This window comes from Artibeus jamaicensis, unplaced genomic scaffold (assembly GCF_021234435.1).
Source record: "Artibeus jamaicensis isolate MK-2021 breed Jamaican fruit bat unplaced genomic scaffold, CSHL_Jam_final scaffold_474, whole genome shotgun sequence".
Classification (NCBI taxonomy): domain Eukaryota; kingdom Metazoa; phylum Chordata; class Mammalia; order Chiroptera; family Phyllostomidae; genus Artibeus; species Artibeus jamaicensis.
In genome coordinates, this window is record NW_026522046.1 from 38,570,635 (window position 1) to 38,595,175 (window position 24,541).

General features: G+C 37.8%; 2 long non-coding RNA genes across 4 annotated transcripts; both read right to left on the bottom strand.

Moving 5' to 3' along the window:
* Nucleotides 1-924: 924 nt before the first annotated feature.
* LOC128626233 (uncharacterized) lies at nt 925-10,049 on the bottom strand. Of its 2 annotated transcripts, XR_008390149.1 has the most exons (4): nt 9,877-10,049; nt 9,344-9,496; nt 8,796-8,895; nt 925-1,029 (listed from the first exon to the last, which is right to left on the bottom strand). It is a non-coding gene; the product is annotated as an uncharacterized LOC128626233 (long non-coding RNA). The 2 variants fall into 2 exon arrangements; XR_008390148.1 differs by lacking the exon at nt 925-1,029 and having other exon boundaries at nt 8,632-8,895.
* Nucleotides 10,050-14,597: 4,548 nt separating this feature from the next.
* Nucleotides 14,598-21,065, bottom strand: LOC128626232 (uncharacterized). 2 transcript variants are annotated; one of them, XR_008390147.1, is made up of 4 exons: nt 20,983-21,065; nt 20,648-20,758; nt 17,836-17,919; nt 14,598-15,373 (listed from the first exon to the last, which is right to left on the bottom strand). It is a non-coding gene; the product is annotated as an uncharacterized LOC128626232 (long non-coding RNA). The 2 variants fall into 2 exon arrangements; XR_008390146.1 differs by having other exon boundaries at nt 17,824-17,919.
* Nucleotides 21,066-24,541: the final 3,476 nt, after the last annotated feature.

Genomic DNA, 24,541 nt, shown 5'->3' on the forward strand with positions numbered 1-24,541 from the left:
TATGTACTTAAGTATTTTTTCTGAATATATAAATTATCATTTGGGAGACTAGAAGTCTAGATTTTGCCTGTATTTCCAAATTTATTACTGAATTCAACCAGTATATTGATTAGTTCTAACTCAAAATAAAATATAATTGTCTGGGCTAGTTAAAAATAATATAATACACATGTATTGTATATCTCTACAAATAGTATAACATCTGACATATTTTCATTTATAGGTCTAATTGAAACACATATGTCATTTTATATAACATTTTATCTGTATATATATAAAAGTTATATATGTGTATATATATGTAGTAGAAGGCAAAGGGGGATAAATAATGATGGAAGGAGTCAACGTGGGGTGGTAATTACACAATACAATATATAGATGATGTATTGTAGAATTGCATTATTGAAACATATTTAATTTTATTGACCAATATCACCCCAATAAATTCAATTAAAAAACTATATAACAAGTTTTAAAAAGTTACATATATGAACATAATGTGAAGTTAAAATCCTCCATATGAATCTGACCATTGAGAAATGTAGTCAATTCATCTATCAGCAATAAACCTGGGGAATAGAAACATACTGAATCCACCAAAACTTGGCATTCTATGCAAACACAGTCTTACAAAAAATTATGACCGTGTTCCAGATAGTTTTAGGTTCACAGAGAAGTTGGGGAGATAGTCCAGGGAGCTCCCGGATGCCCCACACCCAGTTAACACTATTGAGCACATCTCACATGATCCCAACTAATGAACAAATCTCCATAGGATGTCAGTAATAGGAGTTCCTGCTTTGTTATGATTTCTTTATTTTTAAGTCTTTCTGTCCCAGGAGCCCAACCAGAGTACTTTGTTATCTTTGGTCCTCACTAGGGTGGGCTCTTCTGGACTGTGACAGTTTCTGAGACTTCCTCGGCTTTGGTGGCCTCAACAGTTTGGAGGAGCCCCGATCAGGCGCTTTTGAGAATGTTCCTCAATGGGGCTTTTTCCTGATGTCTCCCTCCCACTGGAGTCATGGGTTTCTGAATGGAAAACCAAAAAGTAACTCACGATTCTCATCACATCATCACAACACAGAACAGTAAATCTGACTTATCATTGTTGATGTTCATCTTGATCACTTAAGATAGTGTCTTCGGGTTTCTCCACCTGCAAGTCGTCCTTCCCCCGCTTTCTGTCTGTGCTCTTTGGAAGAAGTCTCTGTGGGCAGACCACACTTCAAAAATGGTCTCTACTACCTTGAGAGTGGAGTATAATATAGATACTCTTTGCGTGAATTTGCTCTTTATGTAAATTTTTAAAATTCTTCTACGTGGAAGACTTGACTCTTTATCCTTTTTTATTTATTACCATATAGACTTACCGATGTTTACTTTAACTTTTGAGTTATAATCAATATTACTTCACTTTGTTCAGATGGTTCCAGTTTTGGCCATTGGGCGCTCTTTCAGGAGGCTTCTATGTATCTTTGACATACCTCCATCACTGTGTTTGTGGGTTTTTTATTTGTTTGCTTTTAGCACTTTGGTAACTGCACACTCAAAATGACCACTTAAATATTCTCACAACGTCATAGTTCCATGAGCTTCCTTTCCAAAAAAAAAATACATATGTTGCCTGTATTTCTCCAGATTTTGAAGTGGCGGTTTGCCCTGTGAACTCAGTTGTCTGATGTCCAAGATAAATTATTACATTTCAGATTTTCCAAATTTTTATTTCAGTGAAAATGGGAGTAATATCTTCCAGCTCTTTAGATATCGTATCTGGCATCAGCAATCTTATGCACATTTATTTTTGATAACCTATTAATTTTTCTATATTTATTCTGTCCATGCTTAAAATTTTATTTAATTTTCCATCAAGCTGCTAATTAAAGAATCATTAACCATAGAATGGATATAAAACTAATTATTTTCAAGTGTCCCTGAGATACTCATCTTTTTAATTGTTTCCCCTTTAACTCAAACTAATGAGGCATTTAAATCCATCTCTATTTCTGTAGCGGTTTTCATCAGCTGGGCCATTGTCACTTGCTGCCTCGCCAACATCAAACTTCCCTCCCAGGCTAACACTGGGATGATTTAATTCTTCCCCCTCCCCCACCTCAAAGCTCAGTGCTTTAATTTTTTTCAGCATATGTAATGAAAAGATCCACTTCAACTCTTATTCCCTAGTTTGGTACACTGACCTACAATAAAGAAGCCATCTCCTAGCACATTTCCTGACCACAGATTCAAACCCAACACAGCGGAGCTCTTTCTAGTCCCTCTCTGAGCTCTCCTATTTCCTTCCTCTAAGCATTTTTAGCAGGATGACACAATGACTTCTGTCCTAGAAGGGAAGCAAAGAGTGTGATGAAATCAAAGACTGGTATGAAAATGAGTCAGTCCTGGGAGATGATCTGGCCCTACATTTGCAAACTTAAAGTCCCCAGCCGTGCAAGGGTGAGATGAGAGGACCTGACCAATTCGAGAGCTATTCAGGAGCCCAGCTGGACTGGGGCTGAGGTCACCCTGACTCCTGGCATGTATTGAAATGGTAAGATAAGCACACAGGAACTTGAGCAAGTCATTATATCTGTTTTGATTAGATTTTGTATGTTTATGTAGCTGTTTTAAAATTTAACAAAACGCATTAGGACCCATGGGTATTTTATATACCTTTCAATGGGGATTCTTTAAAAACATAAGCCAGGTTACATCACTCTGTTAAAAATCCTGCCGTGGCCCTGGGATTCTCTCACGCAAAAGCCAGTTTTGAAGTACCCTAAAAAGTCCTATATCATCTGTGTGCCTAACACCCTTTTATTCCGCTAACTTCCTCTCACATTCCTCTCCCCTTTGTAATTCTAATCTGGCCACATTCTTCTCCTTGCTTTTCTCCAACACACCAGCTATACTTGTACCGAGCGAGACCCTTCCCACTGACTGTTCATTCCCTCACAGGCAGACCCTCTTCTCTGAGATACATGCGGGACCTGCATCTGCAGAGTTAGTGCCTGCATTTTAACTGGTATAATAAAGATTCATATAATATCTTCGGTTTTGCCTTTGGGCTCACAAAATTTAAACTACTCATCACCTGGTCCTTTAGGAAAAGTTTGCTGATACCTCTGTCCCTGATGTATGCCACTGAACTATAATTAATGATGTTTTTCTGCTTCCACTGTCCCCAAGGCCAATCCTGAGGACCGATGAGATACTCCCATCTCTTCCTTCTCATGCCTTATCTAGCTCCCTCTGAACTTGTTCTTTTTCCAAACTAACTATAGCCACCTGAACTATTGTATGATTCCCTTATTGATTATTTGATTACTTCTTTTTTCTAATGTCTTTCTTTCCAACTGTAATGTGAAGGCCTCAAAGACAAATGTTTCTTTGTTGGTTCTGTTCAATGATGTATCTCAAGCAATGATACAAGTACCTGGAATGCAGTAGAAAACTAATGTGTGAGCAATAAATGAGTGTTGACCTTGTGCTGGTTATATAATGGAGACTAAATACAAATAGAAAAGAGCTCTGAGAGAGAATGTGGCTCTCCTCTCACCTCCCACCTAGGCTGTCTCATAAAACCTGTCACATAACACACATACAAACATACATACATACATACATACAAATATACAAACATGAGCATACACACGTCCAACTCTGAAGGTATCAATAGGTATAATTCCACTAAGTTTTATGGAAAGGAAGAATAGGGGATTACCTTGATACAGGGTGCAGCCAAGAGGGGGGCCCCCGAAAAAGATTTGGAATGGGGTCCAGAACTCAAAGTGTCTAGGAAATATTGGAAAGACATATAAGAAGTCCTCATCCCTTCCCCCAGAGGTGTGAGTTGGGGGAAGGGACACATGGAGCAGGAACATGCATGGCTGTTTTGTGCAACCACAGCCTTGCAGCAAATCCATTGCATGGTCATTTAACATATCTATAGACTTTGGCAGGTCACTTGGATATGTTAAATGGCTATGGCCATGCTTGGAGCCAGTGGGACAGAAGTCACTTCCCCCCAAGATGTAACTGGGGGGCAGGTCCCCTGAGTTACAGTGCCTACATGGGAGCTTGGAGAAGATTGGCTCCATGACATGGGGCCATACCTGCCCAGATTCACAATGGCAGCCCAGTAAACTTGGAATAATACAGGAATGCTGGCAGGTATAACTGATTGTGGGAGGAGTCGGAAATGGAGGTACAGAGGAAGATTGGCATGGAGATTTAAACCCAGACATGGCAGCCATTGAGAGAGAGCCACACAGCTTTGCCAGAGTGGGGACCCCTGCAGCCAGGTCAAGGAGAGAACCACATACTTTGGCAGAGTGCAGACCCCTGCAGCTTTGGTAGAAGAGGCCCACATGGCTTTGGGGTGCTCCCTTTGGCCACATGGCCTGGGAAGTAGGAGAGACTTTGCCTGGAAAAATGGGTACAAAGAACTCTTTGCCAGTGGACCATGAGAAAGTTCCACATGACTTTGGATTAATTAGAGATCCTGCCTGGACGGTGACACAGCTGATGGTGCCAGCAGCCTAGAAGCATGGACGTGTGCTCTTTTTTTTGAGTTATGGTACCCTGAATTAGGGCAAGGGGAGAAGGCAGGGCTGTGTGCATAGGTGAACATCCTAAAGGACTTTGATATTTTAATTAAGACCTTAGATTACTACTTTAAGTTTGTATAGCATTAAATAAACATTTCCCTTCCTTTTCACAAATCTCTGGCAGTGAGAGATGTCTTTCCAGGTGGCGGCGGACAATGGAGCCCAGTAGGTGGTCCGGACAGTATTAGTATCACATTCCTCCCGAGTCCGGCCCCAGTGTGTCTGTTCTGTAACAACCTTACACTAAAGCACTTTCTACAAATCCCCTTAAAAATTTTCTCTTTCCCAAGTATTTATTTCTTATGACAGCTGTCATATCTATGTGTTCTCCCAGGTTTTTCAATCCTCTTCTCAAACTTTTCCCTCACCCTGATTGTTGGGGGTCCCTTTGCAACAGCATGTGGTGAAATCCTGCAACCTGCTCCCGATTGTATATCTACAGTTCATTCAAATCCAGCAAAACTGTTGTGCTGAGAATTCTTTCTCCTTAGCATGACCACTGGGGTCTGCAGGGTAGAGAAGGTTATTATCTGGTTGATTTATGTGAATATGTCTTTTCCACAAAGTTTTCAGAAATTAAAGGGTATTATTTTGGCTTCTTGGAAACAAGGAGAGAACAAATTATTACACGAAATAAGCAGTTTTCAGTCCATATAAAGGGAATCTGACCAACATTTTTATTTTCCACCAAAAGACAAGTGGTTTAAACCAGGATTATACAAAAAAAGCAAGTCAAATTAAATCTAACAGAATGAGAAAGTGCATCAAGAGCTCTAAGAAAAAAGTAATAAAGGGAGATTTAAACCAAAAATTGAATAACTAAAAGAAACCAAAAAGTAAAAATCCAGAAAGAATCAGATAAAATGAATTGGAAAGAAAAATCACAGAGATGGTTATCAACCAACAGAGAAAGAAATCGTTAATTGCAAAAATAGAAATTCATTAAACAATAGTCTCTAGACACAATGTCAAAGAGGCAACCTAATTGTCTTTCCACCCATTGTATAAAAATCATGTAAAATGTTATGACTTGAATCTAACAGTGTTTGGTCACTACTCCTGGCAGACACTCAAACCTGAAGATTTTCTGTGCTTCCTTTCAGTGTGAGTCCAGGTGTGCAGGTCATCGGAAGGGTACCTCCTGCCCACAGCTAACCTTGCTAATTTCCTGCATTCCTGGCGACTGGACCACAGAAGCACATGGAGCCAAAAGAGAGTAACTCTAAAGCTATTCGGGAAGAATTATTGACATGCAAGGAGGCCATCCGTCACATATTTCAAAGTTCATTGCATCAAAATTTATATTTATAATGGACTTTTGAAAGGATTTGCACTATATATACATGCATAAATGTATTCTGCACTTTTTCCTATCATATTGCACCCATGCATATAAAACAAATTCTATATTATTCAGAGCAGTCATATTAAAACTGTGGATAATGAGAAAACTGAGTGAGACGGACTCCAAGCATCAGTCCTAATTCACCTCCTTTTATCCTTTTCATACATGAAGTTCATAATGAGGTTTCATTGAGAAAAAAAAGTTTTCATTATTTCAATTACTTTCATTGTTTCTAGTATTTTGTCTTAGCATCTGCAAAGAAATTTTTTAATATAATAGTCAATGGATTTATATTTGTGATAATTTTTTATGACTACTTCTTTGGCTTCAGTTAATTAGAAGGCAATCTTCATATTCCTTAGTAACTATGACTATAGATCATACACTATTCTTTTTTCTGTTCTCATTTCCTTTTGTCTTAAAATGTTTGCAAATGATATAAATAAATATTAATAAATTATATTTGGATACCAAGAAATATAAAACTAAAAGTAATGTACTGTTGTTTTCAGGGAGCTTGTATTCCAATTGTGATAACTCATACAACTAATTGCATGAGATCATGTTTAGCTATAAATCAAAACATAATCTCTACAGGAAAAGAACATATTGATTTTCTTAAGAAAACAAATAACTAAGAAAGAGAGGAGAGGTGCTATTTTTGAGGGAGATTTCACGAAGAAGTTGGTAAAAGATATGGAAGCTGGAGGATTTGGAAGTTATGAAGGCAAAAATTATGGTTTGCTAAAAAAATGTGCAGTGGTCCTGCCAGGGCTGAGTGTTCTCCTCAACAGTGTAATGTGATTTCGCCCTTTCTCACTGCCGGGTTCACACTGCACTAAAGTGTACTAACATTTGCTGGTGCCTTTGCAAGCTCACGATTATTGTCCAGGAATATAAGAATCCCTCTGCCTTTCTTCTTTATCCAATTCTTGGTAATAAATTTAGAAAGCCAGTGAGTTTAGAAAAGTTAGATATAAACTTGGTAGATACAGGATTGGAGCAGAAGGAAGGTGAGATAATGCACGTTCTTATTTACCGTGTAAAGAAATTTGGTTTTCATTCTAAGAACATTTAACTGTCATTCTATACATATTTATTGCCTGTTGACCACAGGCCTTGTTTGAGGCATTTGCAGATATATATCAGCAAATATAATAAGTAAGTGATGCTATATGTTTAAAGATAAAAATGCCTTGTACATGTGGATAAGGATAAAGAGGAATAGGTGAAGTGGGAGCAGCAGTGAGCAATGGCATGCTCTACTTCACCTTGTTGGGATGCATTTCCTATGACAAAGTGGAATATGAACTGAATCAGGAGGCTTTTGCAATAGCTCAGAAGCATTGGCTTGGTCTGTTAGTGGTGGTGGAGGTAATAATAAGGGAACACGTTTGAGAGACACACAGCAGGTAAAATTGGGAGGACTCCATGATGCATTGGGAGGACTCCATGATGCATTGGATATGAAAGATGACATAATAAGACAGGAGTAACAAGAGTGTTTTCTTCCTTGTAGAATAAATAAATGGCAGTTTCAAGTTTGAGAGAAGCATCACTGAGGAAGGCTAGATTGGTAATTATTTTCCAGCTGGCAGTAATCAAGAAAACCTTAAATGAATTGCTTAATAATTTACTAGGATTTATGGCATGCATGAGCTGAATTATTGTACGTGTATCCTTTTTCTGTCATTTTTATCTGTGTTCATTGGCTATTTCCAAATAATTTTATAGTTTAAAGTGGTTTCAGTTAAGCTAGAGTTAGTAATAAATTAACATGACAAAAGAACAGAGTTGGAAGACTGATGTCACTGGCACAAAGGTTGCTATAAAGTTACCATGATTAAGACAATGTGGCACTGGCTAAAAAATAGACAAATAGATCAATGGAGTAGAAGGAAGAGCCCAGAAACATACCCCCATAAATATAGCCACCTGATCTTTGACAAAGAAGCAAAGGAAACGCAATAAGGCAAAGGTAGTCTTTTCTTTTTTCTTTTTTTTTATTATGTGATATTTATTTATTTATTTTTTTTAAATATGAATTTTATTTAGTTACTTTTCAAGTACATTTTTTTTAATCTATTTCTCCCATCCCACCCCACCCCCCCGCCCGGTCTCCCCCCTCCCTCGCATTCCCTCCCCCCAGTCCTCATCTCTGTATCTTTCATACTTGTTCCTCAAAATCCCTCCCCCTTTTTCCCCTTAAGTTCCCTTCCCTCTCCCCTCTGGTCGCTGCCCACTTGTTCTCTATTTCAGCGTCTTTGTTTTTATTCTGTTTGCTTGTTTGTTTTATTCTTTAGCTTCCTGTCAAAGGTGAGATCATATGGTATTTGTCCTTCAATGCCTGGCCTATTTCACTCAGCATAATGCTTTCCAGTTCCATCCATGTTGTTGCAAAAGGTAGTAGCTCCTTCTTTCTCTCTGCTGCATAGAATTCCATTGTGTATATGTACCACAATTTTTTGATCCATTCGTTTACTGATGGGCACCTAGGTTGCTTCCAACTCTTGGCTATTGTAAATTGTGCTGCTATGAACATTGTGGTGCATAGGTTCTTTGAAATTGATGTTTTAGGATTCTTGGGGTATAATCCTAGCAGTGGAATTGCTGGGTCAAAAGGCAGGTCAATTTTTATTTTTCTGAGAAAATTCCATACTGTTTTCCACAAAGGTAGTCTTTTCAATAAATGATGCTGGAACAATTGGACATCCATATGCAAAGAAAATTAAAATCTGGACACAGATTTCACACCTTTCACAAAAATTAACTCAAAATGGATCGTAGAACCAACTGCAAAATGCAAACTATCAAACTCATAGAAGATAATATCGGCAAAAACCTACATGATCTTGGGTACAGTGATGTCCTTTTATATATACTAAAGACATGATTCAAGAAAAAATGTTGATAAGCTGGACTTCATTATAATGGAAAACTTCTGCTCTGCAAAAGATAAAAAACAAGAACTATTTAAAATGTTTGCACAAGACACATCTGATAAAGGACTGCTATTAAAAATGTACAAACAACTCTTGTGACTCAGCAAAAAAAAATCTTATTTTAAAAAAGGACCAAAGACCTTAACAAACAGCTCATAAAATAAGACATACAGATGGCAAATAAGCTATGAAAAGAAGCTCTACACCATCTCTCCAAGGAAACATAAATTTAAACAACAAGATACCACTATGTACCTACCAGAATAGCCAAAATCTGGAACACTGGCAATACTAAATGCTGGAGGAGATGTGGAGCAACCCTAACTCTCATCCATTACTGATCAGAAGGCAGAAGGATGCAGCCACTTTAGAAGACCATTTGGCAGTTTCTTAAAGAACTGAACATATTCTTCCCACACATGATTCGAGCAGTCATTCTGCTTGGTACTTACCCATAGGAAAGGTATGTGTCCACACAAATACTTATCATGGATGTCTACAGCAACTTTTTTTATAATTGCCAAACCTCAGGAGCATCCAAGATGTCCTTCAGTAAGTGAATGGATGAACTGTTGCACATGCAGATATCGAGATATTACTCAGCACTAAAAAGAAAGAATAAATTAAGCTATGAAAAGACAGAAAGGAAAATGAACATTGCTAAGTTAAAGAAAGCAACCTGAAAAGGCTATACACTGTGCGATTCTAACTATACAGCATTCCGGAAAGACAAAACTATAGAGACAATAAAAAGATTAGTGATTGCAAAGTCAGGGGTGGTGTCAGGGGTGGGGTGGGTAGATAAATAGGCAGAGCACAGAGAAGTTTTAGGACAGTGAAAATGTACTTTATTACATTATAAATTATATTATATTACAATTATACTGTATTATACTATATTAATATACCATGTCTGTCTAGAAAAAGCCCAGCCATTCTTAATATAAAGGGAACAGTTTGTGCAACATTGGTGTAACCTGCCTACCAAGGAGAGTGGACTGGAATGCGCATGCGTGAACAATGATGACTTCCTTTACATCGATGCTGTCAGGATCTCAGTCATAACTTGTCTCCCATATAAAAGAAAGTTTTTGCACTGGGCATAGCAAGACAGGTTTATTCAGCTGCAGCAGGACAGAGACTTCAACGTAAACCGGGCTCTACTCCACTGAAACAAAAGGCAGAAGGCTTTTTAGATACTGGGCTGTGCCAAAGGAAAGGTACTGAGGGGTGTTCAAGGGAGCAACTGATCAACATGATTAGGTCATTTGTGTTTGCTGATGGACACTTACCCAAAGAAAAGAAACTGCTCACAGCTTTATGACAGAATGTAGTTTTACAAATTGCGGTAAGGTGCGCACCAAAGTTAGTCGTCTCCCACTCCCCACAGGGGCTAGGAGGTAGAGAACCCATTTCTCTAGATGGCTGCATTTCAAAGAGGTAGCATCCAGGTCTTAGGGCAACATTGCAGGGTACTAGGATGTTTACATCTCAAGGGGACAGAGAAAGGTTTATGACTCCAAGTTGCAAAAGTAAGTGCTGTAAGAAAGAGAGGTCAGTGGTATATAGTTAAAGTTTTGACTGGAACACACAGTAAATTCTTTGGCAGTGTTCTGCTTTCTCAAGCAAGTCATTTGAATAGGATAGGGCTCACGCTAAGAACTCACATCTTGAACTGAAGAAGACAGGCATTTGGTGGAGTCTCAGTATGGGTAGCTGGACAGTCATCTGTTCTAAGAGTTCTGCAGTTCTCATCCAAATGCCTATCACTTCAAACTGTTTTCACCCATTCACTGTGTAGGTCACTCTCTTATCCAGCTCAACTTGGTGTTGAGAGGAATCTTGAGTGCCAGACATTTTTCGGGTATGTTCTATCTACTCTCACAGACTGCAGTGCCTGCTGTACTCTCCTGCTATAGGTTATATTTCATAGGAATCATATACGTTTATAGGGGCATAGAGCTGAGCATGAACTCAAGTACAGACTATATGTAGCTTTAAATCTACATATAGATTTCAACCGCTATAAGTCTATAGTGGTAACTTTAAACCACTAATTCCTTCCCATATAAAAACGTTTTCTTATTTCAGGAATCTTGGTTTTTTCTTCTTTTTTCTCCCTGTTATCTGTCTTCCACTGGATCCAATAGGGGACTCAAGAGTTTAAGGTAAAAAGTTACAAGCCTAGCAAGTAATGTGTATGTTAAAGCTTTTGTTTCAGAAACTACAGATAAGGTGAGTTCTGGTTCCTGGGAAAACAGCCAGCCAACTTCCTGGGGCACTGCTAAAGATTACCGCCTGGGGACAACTGGAGGCACCTGGGCCTTTGCATTCACCCACCCCTGAGATCAGCTAACTGCCCAGGACAGGAATGTTGCAGCTTCTTTCACCTAATCCTCTCTGAATCTCAAAACCCTCACCGCACCTTGTTAATTCCCTGGTATAAAAACATTGGCCAGGAAAGAAAAAATGAGATGGTCTGCTGGATTTGAACCCCCCATCTTCTCAGATCACTGGCTCTCTGAATAAAGCATCCAAAAAGATTCAGTCGCTGTCATTACTTATTGGGTTTGGCAGTGACAGGCAGCCCAAATGCCAGTGTCTTTTCTGGTTTCAGGTCCACGCCCAAATTTCCATCTGACAGATCAATGTATGTCTGAAAGGAACCTCAGTTTTGGATAGGATTTACACCTATCCTGTGCGTGAATGAATCTATTGATATTTTAGGAAGGATATGTTACCTGATTATACTCTTATTTAAAGCCACCTGAACTTTAACCCAACCAACATTCCCCCCAGTATTCACTTCTGAGTTGTGGAGTTCACATTCAGGTGCAATAGACATCTTTTTAAATATGATTTTTGTGAATGAATTCTCAGACATTTCTACTTGACCTTTTACTTCCTCTGAGAGCCACAAAACCTTGTAAAATTGGTAGCGGGACCCACTGCAGAGAGATACACTGTTGACACCTCAGGGATCTCTCAAGTGTCCCTTCAGTCTCAATGCTGAATTCTCTCATGTATTCAATGAGGTTGTTTTGTTCATTATTTTAATTTATCAAGTGATACATGACACCATGAGTAAGCCCAATTATTATACATGTTTACACACTTGAATTTTGACATTACCTCTTATTTATATGAAACTTGTTTAAATAGTTAATATTAAAATGTTTTATTTGGGACTTTTATTAACAACTAAAAGGTTAATTGGAGACTGGACTCATATTTTGGAACAAAATATGTACCATTTTATTGATTATTTAAACTAAGCGTAAGTATATATGAACATACTTGAAATATCATAGTGCGTTTCTAGTATTAAACTGCATACCTTTCTTGTATATGAAATGGTACTTCCTATTGTCTGCTGCTGAAAGCAAAGTCCTAGTCTTACTGAATGAAAATGATTTAGTGTGAATTGTTAAGAATAAGCTGCTCAGTGTAACTTTTTCACTCCTATCACTTATAAAAATACATTTGGTGTTTTTCAGTGTATCCTTACAATACATTCTTTAAATGATATCATTTGCTTCTAAATCCAACATGAAAAAAACCTAAAAGTTGACTCTCAGCGTTTTCTTTGCTTTCTTCATTTTTTTGGTTGATTCTGACCTACATAAATTCCCTGAAATGACTCAGGTTCCTTCCAAATAGTTTAGCATTCCAAGCCTTTCATATATAGGCTGCACAATACTTGTTCTTTGCTCATTTCAACTGCCAATATGCTTTGTTATAAAAATGAACCATGGTTTTTTGCCAGTAATAATATATTTGCTATAAAGGTTACATTATAAATTTCATCACGTTCCACAAAGAAAGCGATATATTTTTGTCACCGTTAGGACTGTTTCTCTAAAGAAATAGATGTAAAAAAAAAACTGTAGAGAGAGGAAGAGTTTTTAAATACTAATGGTACGGTGAGGATAGTTACAAGTGATATCCAGCAAAAGACCTGGGACGATTTTTCCATTTCATTCACCTACTTAGTGTGTACCCCCGGGTCAATCATAATGAAAAAAAATCTCCCCAGAACACAACCACAGCTTCATTTTCTTGTCCTTTCTGCAATGCAGGAGGCTCCAAGTTGACACAGATGGTAATAATAAGGAGGCGAGCCCCACGCGCTGCCAACTGCGTCACCCCAAGCTCTGTCAACACACCTCATCTGAAACGATAACTGTAATTCCTGCCCACGCTGGACTCTGCTGCTCCGCCACACATCTTTTAAAAGTATTAAGGAGACCATTCAGAGAGCATTATTGGAAAATAAAAGAGGGCAAATATTCTGGTCAACCAAATAATGAGTTTTAATACTTCCCAGCAGTTACCTAAAATCCCAGCTGAATTCAGACTTTAGGAGGCAAAGGGGAGGAAGGGCTTGCTGGCAGCGAGGGAGGGGCTGAGGGAAAGAAGCAGTATATTCCTCGGTGCATCCTCTGCCAGTTTATCTGAATACTTCAGCATGCATACACTCACCTGAGCATTTGTAAAGGGCCCAAATGTAAGACGCGGAAATCTTTTAGCAAACACATCCATTGTAAAACTCTGAATAGACAACCAGATATTTTCTGGTTGTCTAATACTCCAGGGAATTTCTAATTAGCCAAGTAAAAATCTATTTTATCTTACCTATCACATGGTAAAAATAGTAAGTACTAGTAACACTTTAAGATGAAATAGGTCGACACATATTTCCTACATGTTTGGCAATAAAATACTTAAATATAAATGTTGTCCTATGTACTTTGTGCATAAAATACTTTGTTGCTATTTGCTGTAAAACTGTTCATGTTTGTGCACTAGAACTGAGTCATGTTTATAACAACTCCAATGTTAAAACCTGCAGTGGAAAAACCTATAGCCTGTAACAAAATACATTGTATAAACGAGCAATGTATATTTATTTTAAATAAAAATATCAAAAAAAATAAGAACAAAATGTCATTATTACTTATTTGATCAGTCCTGACATAAACAGAATTTGACTCAAATAGTTCAAGAAACTTTCTCAAGGGGAGGGCATAGGCAATGGATGGGAAACCATTAACCACCCCTTCATCTGTGGGGCAGAAGCAAGACTGGAGGTGTAACCTTACTGTAGGAAATTGCCTAGCCGGAGCCGCAGTCATGAGTACCAAACACTAACAGAAAACGCCACCAAACGTGTTAGGGAATGGAGAACAAATACCACAAACCCTCCTCTTGCCCTGTCATTCACCAGCCAGCGCTTCTCATTGGCTGAAACCACGAATCTGAGGCCAGACAGTGAGGAAAGCCGAGCTAAAACAGTCCAAGGGGAAGGGGTCAGCCTCTCCCTGCAGACAGACCTGCATGAGAATCAGAGAGCACTGGGGTCAGAGAGCTTCTATACATTTCATGTGTATATAATGCATATTAATATTAAAGGACTCAAAATGAGATAGTTGCAAAAACAATAGATACAATTGCTCTAAATCTTCTCACAATGAAATAATTATCATAACTATGAGTGAACCTCATTCCACATATTTTTCTAAACATAAACATAGATAAATACAACAATGGAAAACAGATATAAATCTGTTGTTTTAAAAAAGCAGGACTGTACCATGAAAGCATTATAGTTAAATTATTAAAGCGTGTTTTAATTTTAATAATAAAAAACTTAAAAATAAAACAAATATATTATTAGAATTCAAGTAAATGTTTTCTTACCACAGAGTTGCTGCATGTTAAAAAAACTGGAAATTAAGATAATATTTTACTCATAAGATATAAGCAATAGCTTTGACCACAGGTCTTTATTTTTAAAAAATATGTTAACTTCCTTCCATAAATGAAAGACGATGGCATGCCACGTATTTCCATGACTCCTCTGCCTACATTACACCATTTGTAAAATATATTAATACATTATTCATGTTTATATTTTATGTTCTTCAAGGATGTTCAGTTTTACTTTTAAAAGAAATAGATTTTTTTCAGTGGTGATTTATAAGGCTTTGTATACTTGAATATTTTATTCCAGTTGATCTCATATGCCATAAATTCTTTAGTTATATTATGTTTTCACTGGTCTCTGTTCTCCATTTATACTTGAAAAACATCTTAGCTGGCTATAAAATTATTGGATTACACTCCTCTTCCTTTTGCTTTTAGACATTGTTCCACTGTCTCTAAGCACAACGTATTTCTGCAGAGAAAGTATGAGACTTTTCTGATCTTTCTTCTTTATTTGTATTTTGTTTCTTCTTTCTAGGTGCCTGGTGAAAGATTTCTTTACCTTGACGTTTAACAGCCTGAGTAAGTTTTATCCTAATATCGAGTAGGTTGAATCAAAATTTTTCTGGTATACTCATTGCAGGTTAATTTTTCTCCATTTTTCTTCTTTTTTCATAAACAGTTGAAAGGCGTTCCAAAGAAATCACTCTGCCTACACATTAGGCCTCATGGTTCTCAAAATTCAATTGAATGTTGCGAAATAGTACATGATGAACCTGTAAGCGTTGAGAAAGTTAAAAGGCTGAAATCAGCAAAGGACTTAGCAGAAAACAAATAAAAAGAAACAAAATAAACCCAATGTTATAACTAAATAAAAACACTTTAGAGTTGTTTTTCAGGCCAAAAGGTGACCAGTCACTGTAGTTGCTTGGGTTGGGTCACGAACCTGGCAAGACAATAGAAGCACATGTGGCGTAAGCAGAAGTGGTTCAGTAAAACGCAGGTTCAGAATGAGTATAAGCCATATAGAATCAGACTGCTGTCCTTTACATAGGTTTCTATGTCTGGAAAAATGTAGAATATATCTTGTTTTGGAGCTTTGGCAAATCGCAGTGTCTTAAATTTTGAGCTTTAAGATGCAGAATGCAAACTGAATGACAGTGCAATTGTTGCAAAAATGAGTACTGAGTTTAATGATCATATCCCAATGTCAATTATTAATGAACTTGTTTGAGTCTGGAGGAGGATTTCTTACAAGAGATAGATGCTAGGACTGAACTTCTTGGTGATCCATCCACCTTGCTCAGGCATGTCCCATGTGACTGGGATGGTGCTCAACTACCGAAAGGTTGTATAAAAAGTATTTGCTCAACATGTAAGAGTGTCCAAAGTGCAGAAAACCATCTTCCAAAGGACTCGGCCTTACAATCATCAGGATTTCATTTTGCTGTACGTGTTTGTCAAGTACAAGGACAGCCCCAAATCACAAGGGAGTGAACGTCAGTTGGACGACTAAGCTGGGATGCAGACATGTACCGGCAGAGTAGAGCGATGCAGTGGTCCTGACCATAGGAAACCACATGGACTCATCTGAATCTCTAAAACCAATTTCAAAGGGACTGGAGAGGGATAATATAAATATTAGTGTAAAGACTGTAGATGAAAGAGACTCAAGTTATGCTTGACAGACATTTCAATATAATATGAACAGTGTGGCCTTTTAGGGAAAAAATTATTAGAATCTAATGGAAATGGATGGTTCACTCATCTCTCCCCATAGAATGTTATAAATGCTAGTTCTAGAAGCAAAGAAGGTACAGGCACTCTGAATCAGCTTCAGAAGACATGCCAGGGTGGTTAAAGGACATTTAAGGCCAAGTAATAAAGTATAATTCAGAGAACTATGGATCTCATATTTGATAAAACTCTCGAGTGAAAGCAAATATCTCCAAATATATAAAAAGATGTTATCTGGGAAAATATTACATGTGTCCTTTATAGCCTCAGGGGATCCTGAGCATCTAAGACAAAACTGAAGTTATTAACAGAAAAATTTTAAATATTCTATTTATTTACCTTTAGAGGGGAAGTGAAGGAGAGAGGGAGAGAAATATCAATGTATGGTTGCCTCACGTGCGTCCCCTGCCTGGGAACTGGCCTGCAACCCAGGCATGTTCCCTGACTGGGAATTGAACCACGGCTGTTTGGTTTGCAGGCCCACACTCAATCCACTGAGCTGTATCAGCCAGGGCTATTAACAGAAATTTAAAGATCAGAGGGTCTCAGGACAGGAAAAAAGATGGGAAGTGCCTTGGATGACAGTCAATTTCTCACCAATGGAAGTGTTCAGGAAAGGTGGAAAAATTCTTTGAAGAGAATTTTAATAAAGTTATTAAAAATGGATAAATAATAGAATCAATTATTTTCAAGCTATTTGTAAACACTGATAATATTAGTACTTCTTTTTTCTTTTTTTAAAAAGAATGTTAAGAAATAACCTAGACTACTTAGGTTTAAATCTTCTTTCCACCATTTACTAGTTGTGTGATATTGAACGAATTATTTAAATTGGTGGTGGTTCAGTTTCTTTCTGTCTAAAATGGGAATAAATAAAATATTGAGAGAGTCACATGAATGAATATGTGAAAATTTCCGTGAAAGGCATAGGGCAAAAATGAACACTCCACAAAAAATAACAAATGCATTTTATTTCTTAATTATCATCAATGGATAGCTTGGTGATGTTTCTGATGAACAAATCATGTAGCTAAGATTAGTGGGGGTTTTTTTAATCTATTTTAGCATCAGAAAGATTTCCTTAAAACTAAGTTTTATATATGGAGGGGGGCATGGAAAAATAATTTCCCTTCTACCTTTCTAAGTTTTTCTGGCTGGATGAATAATCAAATTAATATGAGGCAGATTAACAGAAGAACATGACCAAATCTATTGCATACAGGTTTCCATAAGTATATCAGACCCAGGACATATCTGGACATTGAGGCTTACATGCTATTTTGAGTTAAGAAGGATGGGGAAGTCAAGGGCTGTGGTTTGGGACTTCAAAGTTCAGACAGGCAATTCACATGGAGCTAGAAAAGCAGGTCCTTGGTAAACAAATGTTTGCTGTGCCATTTTCATGGGACACAGAGAGGACTTTGATCTAATGGGCTCTGCTAGGCTCCTCCCTGTCAAACACACTGAGTTCATATTAAAGTACAGTCACCTTTGATGATACCTGCCTTCCTGAAGCAGGTCTTCTGTCCAAATTCTTAGATGCAGGTAGAGAGCAAGTCAAATCTTCTTTCTGAGTTTTTCATTTCTTAAAAATTAACCAGGTTAAAATAATCAATATCTCAAAAAGCATATTTTAGAATGGCAAAGCTGACTTAACTGCTTGTAGGAGGCTGATATTAATTAACTAAGGTATGCATTCCTTTGTTACAAACATTTCTTGCCACCACTGTGAACCCACGACTGTTAGATACTATATTAAAATGCATCTGCTGTGGTCAAGTCAGGTGATCTGGCTTGCTCTTCCTTTTTTCTTTCACACGTCCATCGGCAACTAGGTTACTATGGGAACATAGTTTGACCATTAGTGCCAAAATGTGTAATTTTTTTCAATATTTTAGAAAAATATCAATAATTTTGTGATGATTTTCTCTCATTACTTTCTCTGAAAATTCAATTATTAGCTATTGGATCTTATGGATTAATTGGTCCTCTTACATTCTAATTTTTTCCCTTTTGATATTCAAATTGTTTTGAGTTGATGCAGTATATTGTGTGGGATTTCCTCAGCTTTATCCTGCAATCTTTCTACTGAGCATTTCATTTCTACCACGCAATTTCTGAGAGCTCTTTTCTTTTCTCCTGTTTTTAGCATCCTCTCCCTGTGTCATAGATATATTATGTCTCTCTGTCTCTTTGACGCTATTAATGAAAGGGACTAAAGTTTTGCCATTCCCCAAAACTCTGCTATTTCTATAGGTTTTAAGTTGGTTATTAAAAAGAAAAAGACTCAGCAGGAATCTCTAAGCTCTACCGCTTCCTGCCCAAGATTCATATGGATAGGTCTGCTCCAGGAAGGGAATCTATTCATCTTCATATGTTACCTAAGCAGAGGCCTGTTAACTAGACACCACACCTTGTGTCTTACTGTTTCTGGGTTGGTTGCCCAGCAGAAATTTCCCTGCCATGTGTGCTCTGGTCTTTCTTAACTACCTATACACTGTCTATTTCCTTTGAAACCCTGCCCCCTTTTGCTTTTGTCCATAATGTAAATAAATCTCAACTCTCCAACGGATTTAGTCTCCTATAACACTTGTGGTTGTGTACATTTGTAATAAATTTTGCACATTTTCTCCTGCTACCCTGTTTCTGTTTATTTAATTATTAACCTAGTTATAAGAACTTAAAAGGTGTGAGAAAAAAGTGTTGTCGTGTTGTATTTTTGCCTCCACATTAAAAATGGCTGAAGTGCCATGTCTTTGGACAAGCCTTGTACACCCCTCTCGGGCAGATTTGTGGCTTTGACTGTTGTGTTTCCCAAGACAGGTGATTATACTTATTATGTTCATGTTCTACAACAGTTCATCCATTATGTGATGTTACCATCCACAGTTTTTCAAGCTGAAAATCTTAGCAGCATTTATATTCCATTTATAATAGAGTTCTTCATTAAAATCTAAAAAGTTGAACATCATAAATTTTCTTTAATTTTTTGGAATAAGCATAAAATTAATATACGATATATGCTTACTTTCATCTTCTTTACCCTTGTATCCTTAGAATTCAGCAAAGTACATGTCGTACTGTACATGCTCACAATGTATCTCACAAATAAAGTGATGAGCTTTGAAAGGGATTTTGTTTCCTGCAAAAATTTTGTTGGCCCTAAATTTTGAAGAATGTGTTCTGTAAGTGGGTAGTAATTCACCTACTATTCTGGTAACAATTTTAAAATTCCCTCATTTTTAATAAAAATTGTGCATTTATTGTCACATGTTTAAACTTCGGTCGCCTTCAAAGTCCTCTCCATCTGATGCAATACACCTATCGAGATGTTTTTCCACTGGTCAAAACAGTTTGTTGTTGTTGTTATTGTTGTTCAATGATGGTTGTTCCCATTTTCCTCCCATTATTCTCCCCTGCCCCACCCCCCTCCCACCTCCCACATTCAATCCTCCATACATGTTGTCTTTGCCCACGGGTCCTCCATACACTTTCCTCGACTTGACCCTTCCCCTTCTTTCCCATTATCCTCATCTCCCCGCCCCTCTGGCCACTGCCATTTTTAAACTCCAGATTATACAAATTACTTCTTTCCTAAATCCTACATTTTATCCATTGTTTTTGACAAATAACATTTAAACAGACTGTATAATTTATTGCTGGTGAAATTAATGTTAGCTTTTGTGTAACATTCATATATCCATGATGTTTTATTATAATGATAGCCTCAAATTTAAAGTATTTTCTCCTAGTAATCCAATGTCCTCATCACACCCATCTACTTTTTCTTAGAAACTCAGCATCATTTGACAGTTTACAGTTGGGAAAATAATGGTCCTTCAAAAATATTCACCCCTTGAACACTGGAACCTGTAAATATATTACCTCACATGAAAAACAGAACTTTGCTGATGTATTTAAATCCTTGATATGGGAAGATAATTCTGGATTACCTGGGAGGGCACAATATCATTACACTGCAAGGAAGAAAAAAACTAGCTTTTCTTCTACCCTTCCAAATTCTCACCAGGAGCCTTATAAGCAAAGATGGATTAAGATAAAAAGAAATATAAGTTGTGTACAAAAAAGGGGGACACACTGAACCTGACAAGCTCAGGGGCGGCCACCTGAAAGGCCTTTATGAGCTCAGAAACCAAGAGTAACCACATGGGATGATGTGAACATACAAATTCCTAATTAAAAGTAGGTCATGGCAAACTGTCATGTCCTAGGCCTGTGCCTTCCCTGACCAAGGTCAGTCTTCACACTGAGTGAGCCCTGCCCATTGTTCTTATGCATCTGGGATAACATACCTTTGAAATGTCAGAGTCATTTTCTTTTCCCAACCCCTCGAGGCACAGCCGCTGACACCAGAGGGCAAGATCGCAACACCCCTCATTCTTGTCTAGTTGCCGGATTACCATCTGTAGGGTAAATGAAGTCAGTCAGGCTCCCTCACCAGGCCTGGTAAGCAGCATTCCCATGGCCTTGAGAATGAACCCGAAGGTGCAGAATCACACTTTGTTATATAATATCTTGGCTCTCTGCCGGCTTTGTGTGCATTCAGTATATAAAAGGGTTGGGACTCCCTGCCGGTGACGCAGCTTGTCACATACATGGATCACCCCACCCGTGAATAAAGGCATACCAGGCATTCCCACGGCTCCTCAGATTTGCTTCTGTGCCGGAATCTCAAGTGAACCCGTCCGGCCTTGAACGTCGGAACACACCATCTCTCTGTGCTGTGTTAACTATTAACTATTCTGTATTCACCTGCGTAAAAGAAGTATGTGTCTCTTTATTTTGCTTTTTATCCAGTTTCAGAGATTTCCCTGCTTTGCTTTCTCCCACCCCATAACCTACCACCAATAGATTTCACGTAAACCTTTTTCCATCTTTCCTTTGATTCTAATATATAAAATAAATTGCAAAGCTACCCTCCTTTGGATCATTTTCTTGATCAGTTGAGCTTTTGATTCCTGATGATTATTATCAGTTTGGCTCAAATAAACTCTCATAAAACTTTTCTTACAAAGCTTACTAACATGTGTACCCCATGTACGCATGGGAGCTACCCAGAGAAACTGAGTAACACCCAGAGGTGACTTAGAATTCAGGCTTAAATAGCATCTGTAGTGAAAGACAAAAGAAAGAAGAGTGTGAAGAAGGCCAGCCATGAAGAGACAGATGATCAAGAAAAATACCATAAATTAAAGTAAGGCTTGTTCTGCAGATTAAACCTTCTTCACTGATAAATTTTCTTGTGATGCTGTTATCCTTCACTTCCTGATACAGAGAGGGGGACACCCTTAACAAATGGAGATTTCCTTTAAATGTACACTTCCCTTACAAAAAAGGTGACTTCTAGTCAGTTTTCAGAGTTTTTCCTGCTTCTGCTGTTTCTCAAAGTAATCAGCTGAAACAGCCTTTGTACTAAAAAGGCATAGTTGGGGGTGGAACTTCTTCCAAGCAGGGAAACTTTCCTGGCCGGGCCAGAGAGGGATGAGACAGAAGGAGAAAGATCTGAAGAGGAAGAGTGGCAAGACCTGATGTTGCTGCTTTGAGAATGGAAGACGGTGAACAGAAGTCGGGGAATAGCAGCGGCCTCTGGAAGCTGGACAAGCCAGAGATGGCCCTCATCTGAGAGCAAGCGAGGAAATGGGAAATACACATTGTCTTGCAATGTGTATTAAGGAGCAGAATTCCGCCAATAATTGGAATGAGGAAACAGATGAAGAAAATAGCTCTTCTCCTGGAGTCTTCAGAGAGGAACACGGCCTGCCAGGGCTTTGACTAGTCCGATGAAAACTGTGTCGGGCTTGTCATAACTAATTTGTATCATTCACGTCATTAACTTTATTGTAATCTGTTAGGGCGGCAATCGAAAACTAGTACAATACCATAACAACTCCTCTTCCTGAGGTTATTTCAAACTTACTAAGCTCCCTAATATTTTCATGAATGAGAAATGTTATACAGTATTACGAGAAGAATTTGTAAATGTATTTTTAAAAAAATACTACAGGTTTTTGGTATTCCACTTCATTTGATCTGTTTGTCCCATATCAAGTATTAAACAACTCAGTGGGGAAGGGCCACACCAAACAATTACCTATCCACCATTTAACTCAGAGATTCAGAAAAAGGAGGAAAAATAGTAGGGATTTGTATGCATATAAGTTATCTTTATGCTTTCCTAAAACACTAGAAAAAAATAAAAAGAAGGATCAACATTAAATAAACTAAAAGGGATATAAATTTAATGTTATATTCTCATTCTTAAATAATAAGTTAAAGATTAAAAAGTTAAATTTAATGTTATATTCTCATTTCTTAAATAATAAGTTAAAGATTTAAAAAGTTATACTAAAGCCAAGACACTTTTCTTTAAAACCACTCTTTTCAATTTTGGATTTAATCCAAAATTTCTTTTAATCTCCTCTTTCTGTTTCACTTTTCTCCTTCATTTATCCTGAATACAGCAGGTACAAAACTGATAGCTCTAAATATTTATTAAGAGCACATGTATTTCTTCTCTTCAACCTCAGTTTCCAACTTCTCTGACACAGAAACTGTGATCCAAACACTACCAAACAAAGATTAGAAAGACCACCAAGAGATTAAACATCTTCTGAAATACCAAATTCTTGAAAATCTCTATTCAAATCTTTTGGGCCCATTACTTTCAAAAGTCCAAGCCCAGAGCTCTGACCCTTGAACTCAGGTTAGTATTTGTGAACGTACGGAACAAATACCGTACCTTCCGGCTTTTCCCATGAGAGTGGGAAATTGAAAAGTTCCACTCATTCATGTCTATTAAACAACTGCTGAGAGTGTGTTGACATCATACTCACCTTTAAATTTAACACAAAAGTATAAACATCAATCATATTTTTAAAGTCATATATTTTATCTAATGAATATTGACTTTGGAAATTGTACACTTCATGAGGAATATGATTTATGTCGTGATATGTGGGGTTTCACTTAGAATCAGGGAGAAAAGTATTGATATTGCAGTATACATACGTGCTTTGGGTCATTTTTATTTTAGTCCTAACTTTCACAATGACCCCAACGCTAAGTGTTCCCTTGTATGCTCTCTTCAGTCCTCAATCTTCTATTTTGTAACCAGCATCTGGGGTTAGAGGACAAGCAGCTGACAGTTTTAGGACTTGAGATGAGTACATTTTATCACCACTCTGACATAAAATAGCAAGAAAAATAAACATCATAAAAATAATTAATTTTGGAAAAAACAGCCTGCTGTGTCAGATACAGTAAGAAAGCAGGCATCTTATAAACCTGAAAGAAGGTTGTTTTATTAGTGTCTCTGATTCAGTGGCTGAGTGCCTAGTGGTAAAGGGATGGATGTCTCTCTGAGACACGTGCAACTAAACTGTTGTACACGGTGCGTGTGTGTGCATGTGTGTTTCACTATGAAACCACTTGTTTGGACCTTTAAGAATATCCTGACTGGACTTTGTTATTATTAAAACCTCATTTTCAAAATGTACTTTCAGAAACACGGAGCCTTGCAAATCCCCCTGGCCAGAAGCTCCCTTGTCATTGGGGTGTCATGGTCACTGAGCCAGCCTTTCAAAGGGCCACAGTCATTTCACTTCCAGGAAAGAACATCGGGTGAACAGAATTACTTGTTTGTAGTCTGTTTGTTTTCTCAGATCTCAATTTCCTTTGATCGTGGGTGAGCCCAAACTTATTTGGAATAAAATAAAACTAGTTATGTTTCTCTACTTTTAATCAGTAATGTCCTTAACTGTTTTAATTAGAAGCAAAAGAACAGTTCTGTGTCAACTCCAAGCAGAGGACAAGCAGTTGGAGCCGGGAGTGCAAAGCAAGGCAGCATGAAATAGCGTTTGGCCCCGTTTCCTTGGGGAAGAGGAGCGAGATTCTGCTGCACTGCAGTTTAAGTTACAACACACCCTTCCCTCTGTTTCTTTGGTAACTGCCCTAGGTACTGCACTAATTCTCCCAACGCTGCTGCTGTTCCCCAGGGTGCCGTAAGTCCCGGCATTTTTCAACAGGAGAATGTTGATTATAATCCTTTACTCAACTCGCTGAGTTAAGCATATGACATTGTCAAAGACTACATGAAAGTTATGTGGTAAAAAAATGGTACATTTTGTTTTCAGTTGGAATCAAGATATACACAACTTGTAAGCCATCACATTACTGTAAATGAGAGG